Source organism: Cololabis saira, chromosome 22, assembly GCF_033807715.1.
Source record: "Cololabis saira isolate AMF1-May2022 chromosome 22, fColSai1.1, whole genome shotgun sequence".
Taxonomy (NCBI): domain Eukaryota; kingdom Metazoa; phylum Chordata; class Actinopteri; order Beloniformes; family Belonidae; genus Cololabis; species Cololabis saira.
In genome coordinates, this window is record NC_084608.1 from 5,750,024 (window position 1) to 5,771,449 (window position 21,426).

At 45.1% G+C, this 21,426-nt stretch overlaps 1 non-coding gene across 1 annotated transcript; it reads right to left on the minus strand.

The window, feature by feature from the left end:
• Window positions 1–3,814: 3,814 nt before the first annotated feature.
• Window positions 3,815–3,886, minus strand: trnaa-ugc (transfer RNA alanine (anticodon UGC)). Its single transcript has one exon. It is a non-coding gene; the product is annotated as a tRNA-Ala (tRNA).
• Window positions 3,887–21,426: the final 17,540 nt, after the last annotated feature.

Here is a 21,426-nt window from a genome sequence, read left to right on the forward strand (position 1 = left end):
CTTGTATTTAGTTTGACCAGCAGGGGGCGCCAGAGTCAAGGCATTTCTCCGCACAACGATATTAGATATAAGTCTGAGCCCCACATGCAGCTGCTGGGTTCAGCTCTGCTCCTGCTCACATACTTTTACATCTTGTATTAACTTAGTCACCACAAGAGCTTGGAGAAACAGTCGGAGCTGACAGCTGTCAGCATTCACACGGGAGTTTCTGCTGAAGCTTCTGCTTTCATTTTCACAGAGTCTGAGTCTAGAAAGTCACAAGAACATGCACATTAAAACCACCTTTACCCCCTGATATGGCAAGCCGTTTTAATATTTAACAGCTAGACTGGATATGTGTTGCAGATATTCGCAATTCAATTCTTCCTAGTCAAAAAGAGAATTTCAGATATCTACAATTGTCATTTCAGATAGCCACAACGTCATTCTGCCTAGGACAAATGACGTCACTTTTACCATTCATCATGAGTGTGGGGTTTCTAATTACAGATATCTACAATTCAGTTGCAGATATCTGTAATGTGAATTACGGATATCTGCAACTGAATTACGACTAGCTGTAATTCCAATTTCAGATATCTACAATTTAATTCTGACTAGTCATAATTCCAGTTCAATTCCCCTCAATTCAAGATATTTACATCGTCCTTTTTAGATATCTTAAATTAAGTTTTGACTAGTCAGAACGAAGTTGTAGGTATCTCAAACTGGAATTACGGATAGTCAAAATGTAATATCTGTAATCAAGTTACAGATATCTTGTAATGAATTTTAATTAGAGATATCTCAAATTGGAGATATCTTTAACTTCCATTCTGCCTCGTCAAAATGTAATTACAGATATCTTGAATTAGAGTTCTGACTAGTCAAAATGACGTTATAGATATGTTGAATGACAATTCTGACTAGTCAAAATGCAGTTGTAGATATCTGCAATGTTAATTCTGGAGCCATTCCATGTTAAACCTCTTGCCCCCCCCTGCCCTGCACCTCAGCTCTGGCTCTGTTTTGACAGGACGGACCACCTTGAATTCAACAAACACTTCAGCGGTACGTGGCTCTGAATCGTGCCCTCCTGGAAACCACAGCCGTTAAACTGAGAGGGGGGGGGCAGGGGGTCCCGTGCATTTCCAAAAGAGAAAACGATTAGATCATTTCTATAATTCATGGGTGCGACCGCGGCTCTCGGCCGGTGAGGCCTTGAGTGTTTGAAGTGCTGGGGAAGTGCTGGCCGTGGTGTTGGGGCCGGGCCTGGCGGGGCTGGCTCAGCCCGCTCCCTGGAGGCTGAGGTGTGGGCAGGTAATGTGAGCAGGCCATTATGGGATATAAAAGATTCATGGAGCTGCAGCCCCCCCCCCCCCCGGTTCGTGGATGAGGACCGGAGTGGAGCTCTGCTGTGCTCCAGCAGCACCTGAGAGAGCCAGGAACCTCTCTGGTGATTACAGAAGAGAAGCAGGATTTTACTACTACTACTGTCATTTAGCAGATGCTTTTGGGCCAGTCCCAATCCCCCCCTAGTCCTACTTTTCATCCCTACCCCTAAATTTTGCACATTCCCGTGAGGGTAGTGGTGTCCCAATTCCTCTTTGCTTGTAGGGCTAGTGGACATAACGAGGGCTAGTGTGTATGAATCTAGCCCTTGAGAGCGAGGATTTTCAGATTCTGACTCGCCGACGGAGGGCTAGAGAAAATTTCCCAGAATGCTTTACGTCATCATTTGCAGACTGAATCAAACAAAAAAACAGGACGCCCCGCGCGCCGTACGTTGCGCGTCGCTGCGTAACCTACGCCGTAGGCTCTGCGTCGATTTAACGCAGAACCATAAATCATCCTTTATTCTGGCGAGATCTGAAAAGACTTCGCAACAACGAGCAAGCGAGTGATTATGTACATTCACTGAGTGAATATTATGAAAGTAAAATATATATTTCTCGCTAGAAAATGTAATCAAAATGCATTTTTATGCAGAAACTAACTCAAAATATACTAACTAAATGTGAAGCTGCAACGTTTTCAACCTGATCTCACAAAAATCTGTGAAATGCCCAGGACCGCTTACGAACCCGAACGTAAACCACGCAGTGACGTAGCAAGTGGTGTCCCAATCCCTAGGGAACATTACAAAGTCCTACCCATTGTGGCTTCATTTTGAGGGTGAAGTGGTAGTGGTTGAAGGCTAGTGGTAGTGAGTAGGGTGAACATTGGGATTGGCCCTTTATCCAAAGCGACTTACATCTGATAGAACACACACCATTCGTGGAGCAATTAGGGTTAAAGCCTTGCTCAGGGGCCCAAGGTGGTTCGTCTTGGTTGCCATTCTGGGGCTTGAACCTGGGTCCTCCAGGTTCCATAACAATGATCCAGAATGGACTTTTTCTCATCATGGTAAAACATATTCATGGTGGTGGCAGCAAATTCAATTCAATTCAATTAAATTTTATTTATATAGCGTTTACTACAACATAAGTTGTCTCTAGGATTTTTCCAGAGACCCAGAACATGACCCCCGAGCAATTATTACATAAACAATGGCAGGTAAAAACTCCCCTAGTGGGAGAAAAACCTTAAAGGGGACCTATTATGAAAACCAGGTTTTTTCTTGCTTTAACATATATAAAGTGGTCTCCCCTCAGTCTGCCAACTCAGAGAAGGAGGAAATAACCAAATTCTGCAGAGTCTGTACAGCCGCCCGGATGAGCCGTCCAGTGTGATGTGGATCTACGAGACAATAAGATTCTGCTCCTGTCGTTACGTAACCAAAATGCAAACCACGGCCACAACTATAAAACCGTGTAACTGCATGTTAGCGTCCGACTATCGTAGCAGTGCGTGACATCGTCTCTCTGTCCATCTCCCTCCAGCAGCTGCCACTTTATTGAGGTTTTTGTAGTGAAATGAGGAGGAATCATAGAGATAACTTCTCATTTCAACTAACTGGATCAGCCGTTCCTCATCATGACTGTTTCCTACAGCGCTTTCAACCTTTCAACGCGAGTGACAGGAAGAAAATAGAAGCAGGGCGTCCGACAAATGTTCAGCTCAAAACGTAGCGCTGCGTCGCTGTGGCCAGTTAGGACAGTCCAATAGAAAATAAAGACATGGAATTGATTTTGTCGCTGACACTCGCATCGCATGCAGTTATGACACGGTGTAAAGGCTGATTTATGGTTCCGTGTTACACCAACGCAGAGCCTACACCGTAAGGTCTGCGTCGATTTAACGCAGAACCGTAATTCAGGCTTAACTCCGCCGGCCCGAGCTTCCTCCATGTTTTCCTAGCGGTGTATCGCGTCATTCAGGCAGCCAATCAGCACAGAGCCTCATTGCCTGCCTATGGACAAGTGTTGCGAATTAGCATTTGTGCTAAAACACTTAAACAATGCATCTGGTTTGTCCAATGTAATTGCTATGTCCATATCAAATAAACATAAAAAATATATATATAATAGCCTCCCCGCCCACTCAGAATCCCACATACAGAAGGTTAGACAATGGGAAGATAAAGACATGGTTAGAGGCTGAATTTCTAATTTATATAGAAAATACAATCAAAAGCTTGTTTTTAAGACATTCAAGGCCTTTTCAAAATAGATATTAGATGCCATAATAGGTCCCTTTTAAGCCAATCAGTGGCATGAAAAACTCCCCTTAAGGAGGAAGAAACCTGGACCATAAGGGGGGACCCTCCTGCCAGGACGTCAGCAGGTACACAATCCAGTGTGAGTTTGTCTAACTCTGAACATAATTCATCCTTTATGTAACAATCAGTGTTGCTAACTCTTTCTTACTGTATGAGGTTTATTAACAGAGTTAATGGAGATGCCGGGGATTGAACCCGGGGCCTCATACATGCAAAGCATGCGCTCTACCACTGAACTACATCCCCTTCACACCCCCGTTTAGATGTTGCTGGTACATGCTCGGAAGTGTGTGTTATTTACAGCCGTGTCACCTCTCAGAGCTGCTGGGGTTGGTTGCAGCTCACTCAGTCACACGTACAGACTCATACGAGCGCTGCCGTCGCCGTCACCACCTCTCTGCTGATGAAATGGTTCCAGGTTCATTTCTCTGCATCACCAAACTGCATTTACCTGAATTTAACTTTTACTGAAAAAGAAAGCAACGTTTGAATCAGCTGTTAAGGATCTGTAATAAAGCTCAGTTGTGACTTTCTTTAATTTCCCCTGCAAGCAGGAGCTTGTAAATACATTTATTTATTTATTACGAATCCCCATTAGTCCTCACTGCAGTGAAGACTATTCTTCCTGGGGTTCAACATTGCACACATAATAATAATACAATAAAATACAATCCTTACAATTAAAACATAACTAAATCCAAACAAAAATGATCTGAGATGTGATGGAATTCAACCCTTAAATTGTTGAAACCAGCCAGAACCAAACAACAAAAAATATTCCATTTTACACACACAGAATTTCAGAATAAACCAAGAATTTCAGAATAAACAAACTAACTAAAACTGACTTCCTTGCTAAGTACTGCTTTTTTCTTAATTATATTTTATACATATATACGCTACTCCATTTCAGAGGAATATATTGTACTTCTGCTTCATTTTATGTTTCCAGCGCCGTCAGTGGCTTTGCACATTAAGATGAAACAACATAAATGTTTAGTGTTTAATAATGTACAAGAACAGCAGAAAGATCCATCAGGCTGCACAAAGAAGATACGGATGCAAATTTCATGAAAATTTGTGGAGAGTTGGACTTTGATTATTATTTTTTTTCTTTTAAAAGACTGATCTCAAGGATGTGGTCATGCTGCATTTTTAACATCATTAAGTGTACAAATGAGCCTGTGATATTTGTCCTGAACATCTGCAGCATGCTATCCAGTGAGGATAATATGACCCATCAGAAGCCTTCAGTGTATTTACTAACTTGTAATGTTGCTGTTCCTTCTCACAGCTTTTAAAAGTATATAAAACAGGTTCTTCCCTTGAGGATATTGATAGTTGTGTTTCTCATTCCTCCTGCGGAGGGATCTGCATGTGTGGAAGGACAGTGAACGTAGCTGCTAGTGTGAAACACTGGGCCCACCTGACAGTTGTTGCTGCCTTTTTTGCTTCAAAATTCCTCCGATCTTTCTTTTTTCCAGACATTTCTCTACGCGTCTGGCCGGGACTGCAGCGCCCCCCAGGACCGGGACCAGGACCCGGCCATGGTTTTGTACAGGACGCCCAAGGCAGTTTGGCTGCTTCTTTTTCTAAAATGCACAGATGTGTGGAAAACATGTTGAAGGCAGCATGTGATGCTCTTCAGTCCTGATGTGTTTTCCTGCATCAGTGCTGCTATCAGGTCAGGGCAGGTTAGGGCTGGGCGATATGGCCTTTTATTAATATCTGGATATTTTTAGGCCATGTCACAATACACGATATATATCTTTATATTTTGCCTTAGCCTGGAATTAACACTTTGATGCTACAATCACACCAGTATGATGATTCTATATGTCCACATTAAAACATTCCTGTTCATACCGCATTAATATAGGCTAATTTTAAACGTTCATGCAAAAAGGGGGAAATCACGACTAAGTCAAATTTCAAAACAGAAAGTGCACGTTTTGTGCATGATGTAACTAACATGGCATTTCAAAACACAAAATTAAAGTCCACTTTTGTACATAATGCCACTACAATATTTTGAAACAAATAAAGTGCCTTTTTGTGCATGATGTCACTAAGATGACATTTCAAAACAACACTAAATTAAAGTGCACTTGTTGTGCATAATGCCACTAGGATATTATAAAAGAAATATATAATGCACTTTTGTGCAGGATATCACACAGGTAATTTCAAAATCAGTAAAATAAAAAAATAGCTGCATCATAGGAAATCAAATGGTGAAAAAGAAAATGTATTTATTAAGAACCCTACCTTTAGTTTTTTAGGCTATCACAGTCATATAGTTGCAGCCACAATGCCTGAACATAAAACAATTCACAAAAGGTGAATGAGGTTCATTATGGAAAGGTTCAGAGAAGTATGAATAACCTTTGCAAAGGGCACTGATGCAACCACAGACCCCCCCAGACCCTCCCGGGCCCCCAGACCCCCCAGACCCCCCAGACCCCACCCCAGAACCCCTAGACCCCCCCGGGCCCCCAGACCCCCCGGAGCCTGCTCTTTATTGCTCGACTTATTGCTTCTGGGGAAGCTCCACTCAAGGCTTCTTCCCTGCACACTTGAGTTTAGATTGTCATCCCTGCAGCCTTTTGAATCCTTGCACACGTCCTGTTTTGCTCTTTGCATGATTAAAAGACGACATAAAAACTAGAAGCACCACATCATGTGCCAGAGGAAGCACCACTTCCTGTCACAGGAATGACTCATGTTCCTGCGCGCCTGAATTCAAATCCATCCCATCCTGGTGAATGTGCTGTTGGACCTGCAGCGCGAGGCGGGCCGAGACGGGCCGGGCCCTCGCCCGACACTCAGCAAGCGTTGTAGAGTCGTCCTGGTTATTGATGAGCTGCAGGCAGCAGGACTGGATCATTTTCCATGGAAATTCAATGCATTTCAACTAGCAGTGGATCAACATTCTACATTCCGGGATTTACATAAGGTAATTGCAGGATGCTGGAAGCAGCTTCTAGCTGGCAATAGACACCCCCCCTCCTCCCTCCTCCCCCCTCCTCCTCCTCCTCCCCTCCTTACCTTCAGTAATACAATCAAGTCCATTAGGTAGGCAATAAATACAAGGCGAGACTGTATCAGCGCTGTGTGACAGATAACGCCCCCCCCCCCCCCCCCCCTCCAGGATATCTGAGTTCAGCCTTGGACAGATCCAGCTCCTCCCCCTCTCACCTGCTCCAGGACGGCCGGGAGGATGATATGGATCCAGATGCGGCAGGTCTCTGAGGCGGGTGCAGTGTTCGTTAGTTAACCAGTTACCTGCAGTGTTATTAGCCAAGGACATGCTAACGTTGCTGCTGGGTTGAGAATTACTGACGTTGGTCTGGAGCGGATTGAAAATGCAACATTCATTGATTGTTATTAGTTGCTGTTTGCACAAATGTTTTAGCATGTTGATAGTATTTTTTCCCTTCGACGATATAACCACTTGGCAGGTATTGGCAGTTTCCCTGTTGTCCTCTTTTTTACTGAAATGTAACCAGACTTTCGAGTACGGTGGCCGAGACCCGCCATTGCTGAAAATTAAAGTAACGCTGCAAACAGAAACAAACGCTGCAAATATAAAGAAACCCCGCTGCAAATAAAATAAAAAAACGACGCAAATAAAAAAGCCACAACAGAAGTGAATTACCGGGGACTGTTTTTGCAGATGCACCGGTGTTGCACATTAAAAATTACACGTAGCAATGTTGAACTCTAACCTTTTCACTTATTTTCTCGGTCGTTGTTCTTCTTATTCCTCGCTCTTCTTATTTCTTCCTTTTCACTTACGTCCTCTTCGTCTTCTTCTTCTCCTCTCACGTAAAAAACACGGGTGCATCAGCAAAAATAGTCCCTGGTAAGCGCAAAAAAGTTGTGGCTTTTTTATTTGCGTTGTTTCTTTATATTTGCAGCAGCGTTTGTTTTTATTTGCAGCGTTTATTTTATTTGCAAAGCGTTTATTTTATTTGCAGCTGCGTTTCTTTTTATTTGCAGCGTTTCTTTAATTTTCAGCAATGTCGGGTCTCGGCCACTGTATTCGAGTGTTTGTATCGCTTGGGCGCCATGTTTACTGTTGACTGCTGCCTTACGAACGACTGGAATTGAAAAGAGAATCGTTTGTAAATCGTTTGCAAACGATTCCAAGGAATTGAAACAGTGGGGACCTGTCAATTCCCGTCCCTAGTCGTGGGCCTCCGTGGTCCTGCACCCAGCCCTCTCACAGGGGCCCCTCCCTCCCTCCCAGGCACCAGCCCCCCCGTTCCCCCCCGGAGACACTGCCACTGGCACTTATCCACTAGTACCTCGTAAGTAGGAAGTAGGAGGTTGGAGTGAAGCTGCTGTGACATATTTGATTGTGTATCTAAACAGAGAAGACAACAACACTAAAGATGTAGAACCTGGAGGAGATGATAGATGTGCTGCTGGATCTGTGGCTTGTGTTTGATATCAAGTTAAAACATGAGAGTGAGAGAAGCTTCAAGCAGCGACGGTTTTTAATTTTTAGTTTGTCTCTGTGCTGCTGAAAAGTCAGGTGGAGCCGTGAGCAGCTATGAAGAGACAGAGCTCCTGGTAGATCTGGTCCTTCCTTATCACCGTCTAGATCCCTTTTTAATTCTCTCCTCAGCACCAGGTTTATGAACATCTGCACCTCAGAGTTGGATCAGAAACAGACTTTTGCTGCCATTGCCTGTCGGATAAAATGAGGAAGCCGTGGGCTGCTCTCGTGCTGACTCCCGCTTCCTGATTCAAACGTCTGGCGGCCCCCCAACCAATCAGTGGCGTGTATTGTGATGGGGCCGACTCAGCCGCTTAGAACCTCGGCAGAATAGTTACAGAAAAAGTATCTACTCGGCACGCCTCTAACCGCCTCGGCCCGTAGTGGAGAAGCGCAAGACGGGGCGAGGCGAGTAGAGGCGCGCTGAGTAGGTACTAGTGGAAAAGTGCCATATGTGTCGGGGCTTGTGTGGGGTCTGGGGCCCGTTTAGTGATGATTACACTTCCAAAATGTTCAGTGTATTTCTTATTAATTAGGAGGAGCAAAGTGCTGCCCGCGCTGGTCGGAGTCACCCCCCCCCCGACCCTGGGTGGAGGTGTGAGGGGGGGGGGGGGGGCAGTGGTGGCACTGACGGAGACACAAAGGAAGAACTAGGTGCTCTGATTAATCTGAAAAGGTTGGTCTCTTTCTCTCTCTCTCTCGTCTCATTAACACCGTTGGCTCAGGAGTCTGCCCCCCCCCCCGTCTCCACTGAGGCTGTAATTAGGACATTTCATCCACCACCTCTTCCGCGCAGCTGCGTGATTGGTCGAGGGGCCGTGCGTAATTGCGGGGGCCCTGGACCCCCAACGCTGCCGGGGGGGGCTAAACAAATCACAAACAAAAATTCAATTAGAGGATCCACAGCCCCCCGCCCCTGCCACGGCAGGTAGGTATGGCAAGCCATAAGGGCCAAAAACCGGGCTTCAATTAACGCGCTGCTGAAAAAAAGGGTGTAAAAAGCGCCATTTTGAGCACAAAAAACGCAGTAAAAAGCGGCGTTTTATACAAGTCGCGTAAAAAGCGGGCGTTACCCACGCTCTTAAACGGCGTCTTGTGCAACTATGACGCACGTAAAAAACGCTGTTTTGTGCAACTATGACACGCGTAAAAACTGACATTTTCATTCAAACTTAAGATCCCTCCCCCTTCATTTTTTCCAGCCACTAAAAGCGAACTGTAAGGAGCCAATGAGAAAGGAATCAGAGCAACATCAATCCATTGCAGATCTCCTTTGCATGATCGCTGCTGCTCCGTTCTTTTGTCAGCCCGTCTCCTTTGGTCTCTATGCAGAGATTGTTTTTCTCTTTCATCCAGAATAAACTGATCCATGTTAAACTGCTGACGCATTTAATGGATAGTTGTGATGCCTTTGAAACACCACAATTTAAATTATCATGAAAATAAAGAAATAAGCATTCAATGAGGTGGTTTTTATTTCTTGATGAATTGTAGAACAGACCTTTCTCTAACCAATCTTTGTAAAAAACGGGTTTTGTTTCATCAGAATGCATCTGATGTTCCAAATCGGGACTGAATGTGTTGATAAATTGTGTTGAAAATTATGTTTCCAGTAGTTCCGTCATCTAACTGGAACTTAATCTCACCAAAATCTTTAAAAGCGGTTTTTACACGCGTCATAGTTGCACAAAATGCCACTTTTTGGCGTTTTATACGAGTCGTGTAAAAAGCGTGCGTTCATGAACGTGCGCTTTTTACGTGACTCGTATAAAATGTATAACATTTTTACGCCGTTTTTTGTGCTCAAAACTGCGCTTTTTACGCCTTTTTGTTCGGCAGCGTGTTCATTCAAGCCCGGTTTTTGGCCCTTATGGCCTACCATACAGGTAGGGCTCTCATAAGCACCTCGGATCACCCCCCGCGCCAGCGTCTTACTTCATTAGCTGCACATTTCCACGCACATCCCTCTCCTCGTCGCTGCCAGCAGCAGCAGCGCAAAGTGGGTCGATCATACATTATGCTGATCCTCTGCTGGCGCAGTCGCAGCCATACATTACCTTTGAATTTGTCGGGGAGCCGAGGGCCCCTGGCATAACTCTCCTTTGTTGGGCTGTCAGCGCTAATCTCTCCCCAGGGGTCTCCCTCCCTCTCTCCTTCTCTTCTCCTTCCTCTCAGATGCGTAAAGGGACGCGGGGCCTGAGCCAGCAGGGCACCCACACATCCCTGCATCACCAGAACCTGCCCACCTCCCCGGCCTCACAGAGCCTTGACTCAGGCTTCTCAAGCCTCCGTAACCCCCCACCTCCCTCACTTCCTCTTCCACTAGTCACGTCCACGAGGATTTCCCAACACGGTGTGGATATGAGGAGAGGTTATTGCTCAGCTCCCACCTTCTACAGGTCTTACAGGTCACGGGTTTGAGCTGGCAGCGACTGCTTTCCAGAGAGATTTGTGTTGAATCGTGTGGTTTTAATTACAGTTGTGGATATTATGCATCTTCTTGGGATGCTTGGTTTAATTCACCGTACGAATTGTTACAGATTACTTTTGTAATACTGTATTTTACCCGGTCTTTGTACGTTTTGACCGTATTGAAACGTAATTCTTGCCATTGTAAGAATGACATGTACCTGCTGGATCTACTGCCCTTACTTTTTAACAACTTGTGCTTTTTATTATTTTACCACTTTTCTTATCATGTTATTTCATTTTATTTGTTATTTACTGTTTAATTGTCTTGCCGCTTTTAATGTTGATGTAAAGCACTTTGAATTACCTTGTGTTGAATTGTGCTATACAAATAAACTTGCCTTTGCCTAGCTGCAATTTAGTCCTGACTTGTACAATCTAGGACGGATGTTACGTAATTGGGAATTAAAAGTTGTTGATGTCATAATATACAGGTGAAGGTCGGAAAATTTGAATATATTGCAAAACTTTTCAGTAAATTCAACTACAGGTGAAACAAATATATTATATCCCTCTACATGCAAAGTGAGATATTTCAAGCCTTTATTTGTTATAATTTTGATAATTATGGCTCACAGTTTATGAAAACCCCAAATAAAAAATCTCAAAAAATTTGAATATATTATTAAATCAAACAATTCAATCACCAAAATGACTATGACCATGCTCTGGTTCAGGCTGTCTGTACAGTCATGCAGGTTCAATGCTATTAAAGCACTTTAAACTTTAAATCAAAGTATTATGTTTTTTCATATAAAATATATACATTTCTATGCAGTTTAGATGTTTTTGGGGATGTCCCTTTTTTGGCGCTTGCGGGCGTCTCTTATTTCTATCTCTGAGAGGTGGCAACCCTAGGCACTCCCCACCTGTATCCAGTGGCGCCACCAGAGGGGGGTTGGGGGGGGGCAGGGGTGGCCATGGCCCCCCCTACAAACTGCTGGCCACCCCACTGGCCTCAATAAAAAAACAAAACAAAAAAACAATGGCAGCACGGTGGCTTAGTGGTTAGCACTGTTGCCTCACAGCAAGAAGGTCCCCGGTTCGACTCCCAGGCCCAGCAGGGTCTTTCTGTGTGGAGTTTGCATGTTCTCCCCGTGCTTGCGTGGGTTTTCTCCGGGTACTCCAGCTTCCTCCCACAGTCCAAAAACATGCATGCTAGGTTAATTGATGATTCTAAATTGCCTGTAGGTGTGAGTGTGAGTGTCCATGGTTTGTGTGTATATATGTGGCCCTGCGATGGACTGGTGACATGTCCAGGGTGTAACCCCTGCCTCTCACCTGAAATGAGCTTGGATAGGCTCCAGCAGACCCCCGTGACCCTGAAAAATGATAAAGCGGGTATAGAAAATGGATGGATGGAAAAAAAACAATCGTGGGTCCGTAGATTCTATCATCAGTGATGCGTTTCATTCCAAATCCTTTGGGCCAAATGCATATCAGTAGGCGTTTCTTTAAGTATTTCTGAACCTAATAATAAAAAAAATACACACACACATATATATATATATATATATTTATTTTATTTTATATATATATATGTGTGTATTAATAAAATAAATATATGATATATATGATATATATTATATATTAACAATGCATTTATATATGCCTTAGGTTTTTACCAGCATGGTATTAACCATTAATATATATGCAAACAAGTTAGAAAGTAAAGAAAAAAGTATTTCTGAGCCTAGTAATAAAAAAATATACAAAAAAAAAAAAAAGGAATTTGGCCCCCTCTGGCCCCCCTAGGAAACAGTTCTGGAGGCGCCCCTGTTCCCTGCCTGTATCTCCAGCACCTGTATCCCCCGCTCGGCTGCGGGTTCGAGCCTCCAGTCCTCTCCCTGCAGCGCCCCCTCCACCACCAGGGGGCGCCCTAGAACGCGCTTCCAGCCACCTCCCGACCCAGATGCATTCCTGCTCCAGGCTGCACTGTTTATCCTCCGTGGATTAACTTCCCCAAACGTCCTCCCTCCTCCTCCTCCTCCTTCCTCATCTTCCTCCTCATCTCCCACCTCCACACAGGGAAAAAACAACAAAAAAACCCTACCAAAGATGCTTGGCTCACCGGCACATGGAGAATCAGCTCTGACTGAGCCTCTACACACAAAATCGAGCTTTTCACCACTGCCCCCCCCACCCCCCCGCATTAGCATGGAAGTCATCCATATTGATGCTAGGTGATTCATGTGCTGCCAGCCTCTTTGTTTATCTTTTTTCTTTTCCTTGCTTCCTAACCCCCTTTTTTTACCCAGGCGGGGCTTTTCTGGGGATCGGGGGGGTGATTAAGGCAGAGCGGTGGACTGAGGACCCTGCGACGGTGGGGGGGTTGGGGGTGAGCAGGTTGGTTGCCCCCCTGGTCCCCCCGGTGATGAAGTGGAGCCTAATTGATTTGTCAATGTGGAGCCATCTGGCACGGAAAGATGGGACTCAACCTGTTCTCCTTCCTGCAGGGGGGGGGGGGGGACTCGGATTACACACCCGACACATGCCTTCCTCGGGATTTCATGATATGGCTTTGTCTGATTCTCGCTACCCAGACACTTTCCTTTGAGGACAGAGTGATTTTCATTGGGGTCCCGCCCCCCCTGACTCCGGTACCGTCCCCCCCCCCCAGGGCACGGCCTGGGAATGATGAGCGGACCGGGGGGTCAGGGGTGCCGGCGGGCGCCGCCAACCAGGAACCGGGGCCTCCGCCGCCTCTGCCGCCTTTGTGAAGAGATGTGGAGGAAATGGGGACAGACAGAGAGAGAGGGGGAGATTAGTATTCCTCCTCACCCCCCCTTCACTTCCCTCTCCGCTGACACATTTTCACAGGTTTTGATGAGACGTCTAAACACCGGTGAGTCTCGTTGATTGATACTTTGAGCCGTGATGGACATGGGCATCAATCATCTTGATGGATCTCAACCCCGGAACGTCTCAGGGAAACCAAAAGCCTCCGTATTCAGATTTTGGCACTTTTCACGTAGGGTTAAGGAGGTGAGGTGAGGCGAGCCGCTTTGGCACTTTTCGGGCACCGCGCAGGGCAACGATGTCACCAGCGTTCGGAGATCCAGATTATGTCTAGAATACACACTTTCGAGCTGCAGAATGACAGTGACGTGTCGGGGTGTCACACCGCTGCCTCCTGCTCGTTGGAAACACAGGAGCACCTTAACTTTTTTCACTTCCAGCACCAACCACTTAAAAATCATCACTGAGACAATTTACTTTGAAGGCAAGGCAAGTTTATTTGTATAGCACAATTCAACACAGGGTCATTCAAACTGCTTTACATCAACATTAAAAGCGGCAAAACACAATTAAACAGTAAATAACAAATAAAATTAAAGCTGCAAGCAGCGATGAACGGGCCCTCCACCCTTGTGCACGTTCAGGCTGCAGTGGAAGCTTGTATGACTTGATGTCGATTCTTCAGGCCTGGACATTTAGTGGATGACACCACCCACGACTCTCTGTATCAAACCATTCAACAGTTATGCCAGAAAATAGGAACTATTAAATATTGACCAATCAGAAGAAGGGGCGTGGCTAATTTGCAGCAATTATGTTCAAGGACTCAAAACTAAGTCCGATGACACCACCCACGAGTTTTTATGTCAAAACATTCAAAGGTTATGGCAGAAAGTAGGAACTATCAAATATGGACCAATCAGATGAAGGGGGGGCGCGCTTTTTGGCGTCTAGCGTCGCCACGGTAACGCTTTTCTTTAAGTTGCGACATGATACAGGTGTGTACAGATTTTCGTGCATGTACGTCAAACCGTATCGTGGGGCTTGAGGCACAAAGTTTTCTAGGGGGCGCTGTTGAATTCCTAAAGATACAATAGGGCCTTCACACTGTAAGTGCTCGGGCCCTAATGAAATAAATTGATAAGAAAAGAGGTAAAGTAATAAAAGCACAAGTTGTTAAAAAGGGAGGGCAGTAAAGTACAGCAGGTTCATCTCATTCTTACAATGGCAAGAATTATGTTTCTATACGGTCAAAACGTACAAAGACCGGGTCAAATACAGTATTACAAAAGTAATATGTTACAATTTGCAAGGTGAATTAAACCTATTTGACAATTCTATGCCATAATGCCTGTTTCCAGGTCTTATTGCACACAACTGAGGAGAATTACGTTTCTATACGGTTAAAACGCACAAAGACCATGGTCATCATGAAACGCTGTGTTTCACCTGATGGTCAGGGATATTTTGTAAAGACAAATAAAGAAAGTACATCAAAATATGCTTTAAGAATACTGAGGGAAAGTTGGGAATAGTTGGTTCAGAAATGATTAAAGAAATGCCTTAAACGTGCACAGTTAAACCATATTTCAGCAAGGAAAAGAGATCCCTAGTTCTCACTGACTGAGCTCCACATCTGCCAAGCTGCAGATGTTTATTCTGATGGTGGAAAACCAGAAAGAGACATTGTTCAGAGCTTTTTTAATCCTCATTTATAAATAGTTTGCAGGTTAAACACGCTGTCACAGCGGTCGCCACGAGGAGCAGGTGCTGCCTCCTCACCTCCACCACACGCCACCCATCAGGGCAACATCACTCTGCAGAAGTGCTTTAAAACGCTATCGCGCCATTTCCAACCAAATCTAGCGACTTAAGTGATGTGTGGCGGCAGATGGGGGTCGAGAAGATGTTTAGAAACAAAGAGCTGCTCAGACGTGATAGTAACCCTCATCTCTACACACTCTGATTGTTCTCTGTAACATAAAATGTCATTTCAAATGTTCAGCATCTGCATCTTTGTTATCCTTCAGCAGAATAATGATACATTTAAATGATTGACTTTTTTCAAAAGAGCACATTGATATTGATCATACAAATGCACGAAGTACATTTTAGTGAGCAAGAATCTGCATTAACTACCGCGTAAGATAAAACCCTCATGAATAACCAGAGTTATGGGCGTCAAAGGGAGACGCTTCAGGCCTGATATACTTATAAATAACATGCTTCACAACACGTTAAGTGAAGAATCGTCACATGCTCTCTGCATCACCGTCATGTGACAGAAAGGAAAGAAAAACCTTCTGTTGGTGCATCTCAGTATGAGTAAGGATGCACTTTGAAAAGCCCCTTAAATTTAGAAGATGATGGTGTGAAAAACCCGCAGCATCTCAGTTTCTGTTTCTCTTGTTGCTCGGTGTTCACCTGAAGTGACGGTCCGACATCATCACCAACACGACCGCCGTTCGGTAGCTTCTGGGTCTGGTGTCACGGGACTCTTTCCGTTGGTGTTATATATAAAAGTGTGAAGCCTGTCGAGGCAGCGCCTTGTAGACGCAACAGCCGCTCAGAGCTTTCAGTCTCTGCTGTTAGCACGAGGGAGGAAGAGTGAAGCTGGAGTCAGAACAACAGGTGTCCGGCGGCCCGAGAGGAGAGGAGAGGTATTGGTTTTAACAAGCCCTTTATTGACTAATCCACAGAATCACAACACAAATTACATCATCAACCCATCAAAGGTTGTCACCCCCCCCCCCAACACAGCACAATACCCCTCCGACAGACCATCTATCCTCAAAAGCCTCCAGGTTGCCCACCATTTTGTAACTTTTAAGCCTGATTTATGGTTCTGCATCAAAACGACGCTGTGCACACGCCGTCACCGTGGCGCCGTCGTGAACCTTCGGACTTCTCCGTCACTCCATTTCGCCGCGGTGCAGTACCCCCCGTGACCGCTAATTCGCAATCTTTTCCTGAATGGTTTATCCGACTTTTTCCGGTCACAGTGAATCAAAGAGATAAGGACAACTATTGTGCAAAAAAAAATCACACATACACGAAGAAAAGAGCGCTGAAAGTTCACAACTGCTTTGCTACCAAGCGAACCAATCACAGCCCTCTCGGTCTGCGTTTGGTCTGCGTCGCCTCGACGTGTAGTTAAAATTTTTGGGAGGTACCACACGCCGTAGGCACGGCGTCGTTTTGACGCAGAACCATAACTCAGCCTTTACCCTTCAAAACTGCAAGTGGATCAACACTACCACAACTTGAAAGTTGGTTCTTCCTGGTCAGCCAGATTGAAAGAAAGATCTACAACAGATGCAGCATCTGATTCAGAGTCAAAATCCATTTCACCTTCATCTACACAAGAATTCTCCTCAACATTTACAGCACTGCCTGCAGCAGCATCCTCAGAAACACCTACAGCTGTGTTACATGAAGGTCCAACTACGTTTGGATCACTACTCACAACATTTTCTGGTGGTCAAGTCACCAGAAAATGTAGGATCTAACTGTGAACAATCATCATCTGTTGGCGACACACCGCCGGACAATATGCCAGCGGGCCCCGCAGAGGAGCCGCCGGCAGAGGAGCCGCCGGCAGAGGAGCCGCCGGCAGAGGAGCCGCCGACAGAGGAGCCGCCGGCAGAGGAGCCGCCGGCGGCGCCAGCAGCACCACCTTTCCCAGCACCAGCTGAAGCAAGATCAGCAGCAGAAGAGCCCGCGGAGGAACCAGCGGCGGAACCAGCGGAGGAACCAGCCCGACAACAGAGCCGCTCCCGGCTCCATCGCTGGGACCAGTGCTGACATCATCACCCGCCACACCGGCCCCAAACAAAACGTTTGGGTCCCACATCCCCACATTCAAAACACTTCAACTGGCATAAACCATATAGGAACCTTCCCCATGCTTCACCCTAAACGACACCTCCAAAGTCTGCGCCGGCGACTCCAGGAACATGAACACCTGCCTCCTCAAAGACAGGATATGCTTGAGCTTGGGATCCTTACACCCCAAACTCATACTCTCATTAAACCTGCTGGCAAACTTCCCCAATCTGCTAAGTTCTTTCTGAAGCAAGAAATAAAGGGAGGTACACTGGATACGGTTATCCACGTCAAAGGGACTAACAGCGGTGACACCTGCACAAACACGCCATTAATGTTGGATTTTTGGGTAGCTAATGTTAAACGGTCAAATCATAAAGTTCGGTGTCCTCATCACTTTAATTTCTACAACAAATCCTGCCTTGAATAAGGACCAAGCGTCAAGACTTTTGTACGCCTTCAAGCTTTGCTTCATGTATTTGTACCTCTCACCCTTCTTCTTCTCTCCTTTTCCCTTCCTCTCTTCTCCATTACCATTTTTATTTATTATAAATATCTCATAGCTATCATTTTTGTCCATCGTTCCTGTAGTTTCTTGTGCCGGCCCCCCTTTTTTTCTCTTTTGTGCATGTTTGCAGGCCGGAGCCTCGGGAGCTGCGTTCTGGCCTGTGTTCCCGGTCCCCCCCCCCCCCCCCCCCCCCGATCATCCTGTTGCTGCTTCCACCTGCCTGCGACCGCCCCCCCCCCCCCCCCCCCCCCCCCCCCCTCCCGGTCATCCCGCTGCTGCTTCCACCTGCCTGCTGTGTGCTGCTGACGTCCCCGACTCCCCCAGTCTGGCCTTCGGCAGGAGGGTCCCCCCTTATGAGCCTGGTCCTGCTCAAGGTTTCTTCCCTCCTAAAGGGGAGTTTTTTCTTGCCACTGTTTGGCTTAAGGTTTTTCTCCCACTATGGGAGTTTTTACCTGCCATTGTTTATATAGTATTTGCTCGGGGGTTTATGTTTATGTTTATGTTTATGTTTATGTTCATGTTCTGGATCTCTGAAAAGCGTCTAGAGACAACATCTGTTGTATTAGACGCTATATAAATAAAATTGAATTGAATTGAATTGAATTATTTCCCCGGTGTAGAAATTAAGTACATATAAATATCAGGAAACTGGATTGGTGGCCAAATATTAATGTCCATGGACCACTGGTTCTTGGTAACTGTACCAAATATTAATGTCCATGGACCACTGGTTCTTGGTAACTGTACCAAATATTAATGTCCATGGACCACTGGTTCTTGGGGTAACTGTACCAAATATTAATGTCCATGGACCACTGGTTCTTGGGGTAACTGTACCAAATATTAATGTCCATGGACCACTGGTTCTTGGTAACTGTACCAAATATTAATGTCCATGGACCACTGGTTCTTGGTAACTGTACCAAATATTAATGTCCATGGACCACTGGTTCTTGGTAACTGTACCAAATATTAATGTCCATGGACCACTGGTTCTTGGGGTAACTGTACCAAATATTAATGTCCATGGACCACTGGTTCTTGGTAACTGTACCAAATATTAATGTCCATGGACCACTGGTTCTTGGTAACTGTACCAAATATTAATGTCCATGGACCACTGGTTCTTGGTAACTGTACCAAATATTAATGTCCATGGACCACTGGTTCTTGGGGTAACTGTACGGGTCACTGTCAAGTCCAACTGCCTTTAATTTAAGCCGATAATCAGCTGTTATCCCGTCTTCTCCACTAGTTGCAGCCATTTTTGCTGATATTTTGCTACTCAGTGTGAGTAAGGAGGCGTGGACCAGTGGGAATGTGACGTCAATGCAGACCCTCTATAGTTGAAGTTGGAGACGGCATGATGTCATCAGTGTCATCTGTCTTTGGGACACCGGAGTGGAGATGTTTGGGCTTGAGGTGTCGTGTGTGGAGAAAACCTAACAGCATTTTAGCAGAATGACATCATGGCTGCCGTCATTGGCCTTAATAAAGCCGGGCACGAGCATACGCCCAAATACCTCTGAGAACCGGAGCAACAGAGGGAAGAGAAATGGGCCAAAACTCCACAACATCGATAAAGTCATGAAGACGGTGATTATTTCAAGACGCTGCTGCCTGATCTGATTACGGAGGTACTTAGTATTGACCACTTCTTTTTTCATTTAAAGGGGACATATTATGGCATTTAATGTATATTTTAAAAAGGCCTTGAATGCCTTAAGAACAATCTAAAGCTTGTTTTTTCTACATACATCAGAAATCCAGCCTGTGGGCCATGTCTCTAGTTTTACCCCTTCTCACCTCATTTTCTGTGCTCCATTCTTAGGTAAGGGGGGGCTATGATAATGAGGCTCTGTGCTGATTGGCTCCCTGAATGACGTGTAGCAGGGGAGGAGCATAAGCCTGGCATTCAGTTACACGGATCTTAAAGCCTGATTTACGGTTCTGCGTTAAATCGACGCGTACCCTACGCCGTACAACCACACACACACACACACACACACACACACACACACACACACACACACACAAGCATACAATGTGTGGTTAAAAAAAGAGCGGGAGCAAAACTTAGTTTGATTGTGCTTTATTTAAGTTATTACATTAATCAAACCCATAGAAATCTCCATCCTCCGTTTCTGCATTCATCCGAGCCTGATCAATCAGACCGGGAGAACTGCACCTGCGACGGGCAGAGCCGCGCTCCTTCAACAGTAAACGACGGAGCCCGCCGCCCGAGCGGCAGCCGACGCATCGGCTCCCGCTCGGGCGGCGGTTCCTCCCGGAGGAACCACCGCCCGGTCTTCGGGCAGCGGTTCCTCCCGGAGGAACCGCCGCCCGGTCTTCGGGCAGAGACGGGTCTTCGGGCCCGCCTCTGCAGAGCAGCTCCACGGGAGCAGCGTCTCCTTCTCCGCTCCAGGCGCCCCGCCACGGAGCCTACGCCGTAGGCTCTGCGTTGGTGTAACGCAGAACCATAAATCAGCCTTTTGCTTGGAAGATCTGAAATGAACAGAAGAAAAAAAAAAAAAAAAAAGGTCCGTGAGCTCCGAGCTAAGCTTAGCCCATGCAAAGATCATACTTGTAGACAAATATAAATAACGTTCTTACCGCTGACTCGTGTGCAGTTGCCGGGTCCGTGCTGTTGGTACTGATCCTTTTATAGGAAACAGCCACCGCTGCTGAGCAATGGCTGGAGCTCCAGCTGGCGTAGCTGGTTGGTTGTGGGCGTGGTTTCAGCAGCGGAGGCTGAACCTATGGAAATGAGCGCCTATGGTGACGTCACCATAGGCGCAGATTCAGAATGGCTCAAAAAAAGTCACGTGACACTGACTCAGTCAGGGGGGGGAGCAGACCCTGCAGAATTTCATGGTATTTTATCTTCCCTGTGCTGGCAGGGTGAGGGGAGACCACTTTATATATGTTAAAACAAGAAAAAACGTGTTTTTCATAATAGGTCCCCTTTAAGTTAAATAAAAGTTTCTATCATCTTCCTTGTCAGATATTATTTTGTAAGAGGATTTGTTTTGTGCGTTTGCACAAAAACAAGGATTAAACGCGTGTGAAGCAGGTTTTGCTCATGACGGTGTTCTCGCTGGAACCTTCTGGATCTAGTGGCTTTTCAATCTGCACCAGTAATGTTTAAAGCAAACAATCATTCTCTACCAGATAACATTCAGAAATGATTCATTGGGAGGGAAGGGGGTTAGAATTTAAGGGGAAACCTAAACTTCAAATCTTTATTTGTGCGTACAACAAAAAGAAATTTTTGTGTATCAGTTTGTGGAATTAAACTGTGGAATGATTTGAATTTGGAGTTAAAATAATGTATAAACCTAAAACAATTTAAGAAAAAATATAAAGAAATTGTTTATTTGAGGTATAAAAGTGAGGACTGTGTTTAAAGATCAGCAGCTGTGTGTTCTGGTATTTTATCATGTTGTCTTTGTCTGTTTTATACTTTGATATACGTATGATATTTATATCATAGTTATATTATATTTATATCATAGTTATATTATATTTAAGATAGAGCTTACATCTTGTATTAAACAGGTTATTTTTGTAAAAATTATATATACTTATACAAATTAGTGTATAGTATAAAAAATAAATACAGACATATAATTTATTAGTTGTGGAAAGGGGGTGGGATTAAATAAGTTTATACTTCCTCCCACTCCTTTTCAAACATGTAACTCGAAATATGTGTTTTGATTTTGCTTTTTTTCTTTATGT